At 37.0% G+C, this 6,000-nt stretch overlaps 1 protein-coding gene across 1 annotated transcript in view; it reads right to left on the bottom strand.

Moving 5' to 3' along the window:
- The window catches only part of PLPPR1 (phospholipid phosphatase related 1), a 354,157-nt gene that overhangs the window by 264,302 nt on the left and 83,855 nt on the right, over positions 1-6,000 (bottom strand). The window lies entirely within an intron of this gene.

The following is a 6,000-nucleotide window of genomic DNA, read 5'->3' as shown; positions in this document are numbered from 1 at the left end:
GAAAGAAAGAAAGAAAGAAAGAAAGAAAGAAAGAAAGAAAGAAAGAAGGAAGGAAGGAAAGAAAGAAAGAAAGAAAAAAGAAAGAAAGAAAGGAAGGAAGGAAGGAGGAAGGAAAGAAGGAAGGAAAAAAGAGAAGGAAAGAAAGAAAGAAGAAAAAGAGGAGGAGGAAGGTGAAAGGAAGAGGAAGGGGAGGAAGAGGAGAAAGAAGAGGCTTGGGAGGATGGCCTTGTGAAGCACAAGAAGGAAGATTAAGACTTAAGAACAGTTAATATAGTCTGACTCAGGTGGAATACAGGACACTGAATAGAGTAGAATAATGTCAAATAAAACTGGAAAGATTGGCAGGAACCAGAATGTGAAGGCCTTAAAGGTGAAACAAAGAAGATTTCATCCTTTAATAGGTAGGGGAGGCATTTAAAGTTTGGCATGAGAAGGCATGAGAAAGGTGAAAGGCACAAGAAGGGTGATCTGTGCATTAGGAAAATTGTTATAAACTACTTTATCAAAGCATCAAAGATTGGTAATGAAAGTTAGAAAAGAGATAGGGTAGAAGGGAAAGCTTCCTAAGAAATGGGGTCACCTAAAGATATTTCCAGGTACATATAAAAGAACCAGTACGAAAGGGAAGATTGCAGATGAGAGAAAAAGGAGAGCATTTATGGAGCAAGAAGTTGAAGGATACTGAAGGAGGTAAGATCGAGGGCCATGGTGGAGTGATAAACTGTAGCAAGGAGCTAATCTTTCCCTCACAGATGGCAGTATATAAGGAGAGACTGGACTCAAGCTATTAATTTCAGGTGCAAAAGTAGGAAGCTGAGGGAGCTCCCATCAGACAATTTTGATTTCAACAAATAGGCAACATCATGTGCTATAAACATGAAGGAAAAGGAGGAGGTTAGGATCTCGAGAGGAGAAAAAATAGGTTCAGAATAGTTGGAGTGATAAGAAGTATTAAGAAGAGCAGAACAAAAGCATTAGTAGACAATCCTGATGGCCCTCAAGAGATTGTTTACAGGTGAAGTCAGCATTGCTTTGTGACTTTTCTCTCAAATACTCAGAAACCCTGAAGCAGAACAGGGAAAAATATGTGGTAGGTGCCACCCTCAGTTAAGAATTAACACAGCATAATTTGTGATAGGTCAGGGAAGCAAGGGATTCCAGATTGGCAGCTAACAAATCATTAAAGTGGTAGACCATGGGGTCAAAATGAAGACAAAGAAGGGAAAATTGACCTGGAGATTAGGAGCTGATCTTTTTAGTATAAAGAGTAGGGTTAATGAAATGAGGAGATATGAGAGATGGAATGAACTGAGATTGTAGTAAGACAATGGAATGTCTTAGTTCATCTTTGGAACAGAATTCTCCTACTCATCAGCAAAGCAGTGGAAACACATCATTGGTTAGGACATGGAAAATATACTCATTATGCTTAATTGAATGTTTTAATGGTTTTTCTTAAAATGGAAATTTACCTGCATACCACAGACAATAAGCCTCTTTAACAGGAAAATCTGTGGCATACAGACTAATTTCCATTTTAAGAAATGCCATTAGAGTTTGGAATATTGAAACAGAATATTTACCTTGGGGAGGTAAAAATAGATCATTGACTTAATTTCAAAGGCCAACTTGTCAAGCTCCTCCTCAATTCTAGGGTATTGGCATTTCCTCATGGGTGTAAATACATAAAAAAGGAATCAGAGAGAATAAAAATGCTCCAAAGAATCATAGGATTTAGATTTGAAAAATTTCTTAGCAGTTATCTAGGATATGGATATGATCCTATGAGTAGACTCAAACACTAAGAGACATTAAATTATCTTCTGTTTGTGATTGTGTCCCCTCCCGCTCTTGGTTACAGGCAAAACAATAGGACTCATTAAGGGATGTTCCCAATGAGTCATATGCCTTAATTGAGGAAATGGATTCCTGTTTTTTCTTTTTCAATTTTATTTTCTGTTCTGAATTATCCTCTTTTCCCCTCCCCTCCCCCACCTGCTGAAAAGGCAAGGAAAACAGAACCCCTTATAAATGGGTATAGCTATACAAAACAAACTCCCACATTAGTCATGGCCAGAAATTTTAAAAAGAAAGAAAGAAAAACAAAAAGAAGAAAACAGGCTTCAAGTTGCACTCTGAGTCCATCAACTCTCTATCTGAAGGTGGATAGCATTTTTTTATCATAAAGATGGGATTGGAATTGCAGTTGGTCATTTTGTTGGTCAGAGCTACTGAATCTTTTAAAGTTGATTGTTTTTATGATACTTCTGTTATTATATAAATTGTTCCCCTGATTTTGCTCACTTCATAATAATTTGATTTATGTTTTCCTAGGTTTGTCTGAAACTATATCCTAAAAGGGCAAGAAAGGAGAGCATTTACGGAGCAAGAAGTTGAAGGATACTGAGGTAAAGAGTGTTGGGATAACTAGAAATTAATCCAGGAGAAATTATGTATATACCAACATTTGCACAGTATACCAAGATAAGCTCAAAATGCATACATGATTGAAACATAAAGAATGACTTCATATAAAATTACTATACCGTGGAAGAAATTATTGTCAGATCTATGGACAAAAGAAGAAGATAAAATAGGTAATTTTTACTATATAAAATTAATTTATTTTTTTTGCACAAACAAAACCAATGCTGCTAAAATTAGGATAAAAGCAGGAAAGAGAAAAATAATCTTTGTAACAAATTTATCTTTTATGGTCTAATTTCTAACATATGGGGAACTAAGTCAAATTTACAAGAAAAAGAGCCATTCCCCAACTGATAAATTGTCAAAGGATATTAATTGTTGGTTTTCAGAGGAAGGAAAGCTACAATAGCCATATAAAATGTTCTAAATCACTAATAATTAAATAAATGAAAATTAAAACGATTCCGAGGTCCCTCCTCACACCCATCAAATTGGCTAAGATGACAAAAAAGAAAGAAACAAATGATGGAAGGACTGCAAGAAAATAGGTATAGCAATTAACTTTTGGTGGAACTGTGAACTAGTCTAACCATTCTGGAAAGGAACTTTCAACTATGCTCAAAAAGTTATTAAACTGTTTATGCACTTTGACCCAGCAATTTTGCTACTATATTCCAAAGAGATCAAAGAAAGTACAAAAATACTTAAAGCAGCTCTTTTGGGGACAGCAAGGAATTAGAAACTGAGGGGTTGTTCATAAATGAGGAATAGTTGAATAAGTGAAGCTATGCGAATATGATGGAATACTATAGTGCTGCAGTTTTCTTTAGGAGGGCAGGCTCTTTGTGATTAAAACTTGACATACCTCAAAAATAAGGGGAGATATCCATGTGCCCTCATAGACTGTATAACTTTTAAAGGGAAGAAAGTATGATAGTCTTTCCTTCAATTATCAGGGGAAATGAAGAGCCAGTATACAATAGGAAAGAAGAAACCTAATTGGGATCTTAATTAGACTGGAAGTAGTGAAAGAGATTTAATAACAGAGGTCTGAAAAGCTTTTCTCTTGGCTTTTACTGTGCCTTTTCCTCTAGCCACTTTCTGGCAGGGAAAATATTATCAATCTCAAAAGTAACCTCCACCCCCCAGCTAATCTCTCTCCTTGTTCTACCTCACTCAACCAGGTTGGTAATAGAATTGAAAAGTCTGCATGGTCTGAAATCAAGATTAGCCAAGCTGGACCTTGCAGAGACCTCCTATTTCTTTTTTTTTTTTAAAGCAATCAGGGTTAAGTAACTTGCTCAAGGTTACACGGCCAGTTATTTCTGGGTGTGGAGACCTCCTATTTCTATCTTACAAAAATATTTGTTTGTCTTGTATTTTGAGAGTTACTGTTAACAATATATTATTAACTCATAGATTTCATTTTCAGTCATTATGGCATGATGGGTAGAGTGTTGGATATAGAGTCCAAAGACATGGGCTCAAATCTTGGCTCTCCTGCTTATTATAATTGTGACCTTGGGCAAATTATTGAACCTCTGTGACACTCACTTTTTTCATCTGTGAAATAAAGATGTTGAACTAGATGACCTCGAAGGTACACTTGAATTCTATATCTATGCTCTTATAAAAATAGACATTTCCCCAGAAGAAACTATTACTAACGGGTTGACAATGAGATAGAGTGTTGGATTTGGAGCCAACAAAATCTGAGTTCAAATCTGGCTTCTGATACTTATAGCTGGGTGACCATATGTAAGATATTTGCCATTTTAGAATTTCAGCCCTGTTTTCTGTAAACCGGGAATAAGAATTCATACTTATATAATTTCCAATTATAATGTTCCACCTACTTCACAGAGTTATTTTTAGGATCCAATGAGACGTTTGTAAAACACTTTTTAAACTTTAAAGCACTATCCAAATGCCTGCTATTATTAGTAAATGAACCTGTAATCAACAAGAACAGGTTCTATCAAACTAACCTCATGTCCTTTTTTTGACAGGATACTTTAGGGGAATGCTGCAGGAATGCTCAAGATAGATTTTTGATAAGCATTAGAAAAACTCTCAGGTCAAGGTTGTGGAAACTATAGATAGATGTGGGCTAGATGATACTGGAGTTAGTTAGATTCAGACCTGATTGAATGGCTATTCTCAAAGAGTAATTATGAACAGCTCAATGTCAACTTGGAAGGAGGTCTCTAATAAAGTACTACAGAAGATTTGTTCTTAGTTGGGCTTCTCTTTAAAATTTCTATTCATGACTTGGATAAAGGCAAATAAGGAATGTTGTCCGGATTTGCAGATTACACAAAACTGAGAGGGATAGCTAACACTTTACATGAATAACTGGGAATCCTGAAATATTTCCACAGGTTAGTTGAGGATAGTGTGAAAGACTTCAAGTACATTAGCATCCCAACTGAATCTTGAAGGAAACCAGAAGACTCAAGAAAAAGAAATGAGAAAAGAGTCGACAAGTCAAGAAGCAATTATTAAGCACCTACTATATTCCAGGCAATGTGCTGAACTCTGAGGGTAAAAAGAAAACAACAGTCCCCTAACTGGGAAAGCATCGTGCAAACAGCTATAAAAAAAGACTTTACATAGAATATGCATGTATATACACACATATGCATTCACATAGATACTTACATATGTGTATCTTATAAGTATACATATGTGTGTGGGGGAGAGAGAGAGAAAGTGGAAATAACCTCAGGAGGAAGGTGCTAAGATTAGGGAAAACTGGGAAAGACTTCTTGAGGAAAGTTATGCTTTACACATTAGGACTTTAAGGGATCCAGGGGTAGAGGTGACAACATGTGGAGCGTGGAGATGGTCTCTTGCAGCACATCAGGAAAGCCATCGTCACTGGATCACAGAGTATGTCGGAGAGGTGTGAGGTCTAAAAAGCCTGAAAAGGGAGGAAGGGGTCAAGTTATGAAGGACTTTAAAAGTCAAACAGATTTTATACTTTATCCTAGAGGGAATATCTCTATATTAGGAGCCAGTGGAGTTCATTGATTAGGGGATGACATGGTTGAACCTGTGCTTTGGGAAGATTGGAAGATCTATTTGACAATTGAGTGGAGAATAGACTGGAGTGGGGAGACACGAGAGTAAGGGAGCAGGCTACAGCAATGGCATGTGAGTGAAGTGATGAGGCATTCTAGGCATGGGGGACAGCTAGTGGGAGGGCCTTGCAGACAAGAGATCTCAATCCCACATCATAAGAACAGAAAGTAGGTCAGTACAACTGGATTAAGGGGTGAATGGAGGGAAGTAATGTGCATGAAGACTCTCACCAGGGGTCTGCAAGCAAAGATTTGATTGGCCATTTGCCAAGGATGTTGTAGGGAAGATTCTTGTATAAGTTTGGACTAATTGGCCTCTGGGGTCCCTTCAGATTCTGGTGTTCTGAAGTCAACCTTATACTCTCATATATAAGCCTAGGAAGGGAAGAGGAAGAATTAAAGGAACCATTCATTATATAAAAAGCTAGATCAGTTGCCTTCCCCTAATGAGAAAGAACTTTTAGTTTTAATGGGAGATAAGGCCTTGTGC

This window comes from Petaurus breviceps, unplaced genomic scaffold, assembly GCF_028583685.1.
Source record: "Petaurus breviceps papuanus isolate PSGF00001 unplaced genomic scaffold, PetGlider_PUasm1.0 187, whole genome shotgun sequence".
Taxonomy (NCBI): Eukaryota; Metazoa; Chordata; class Mammalia; order Diprotodontia; family Petauridae; genus Petaurus; species Petaurus breviceps.
The sequence above is the reverse complement of the archived record's forward strand: the minus strand, read 5'-3'. Positions and strand labels throughout refer to the sequence as shown.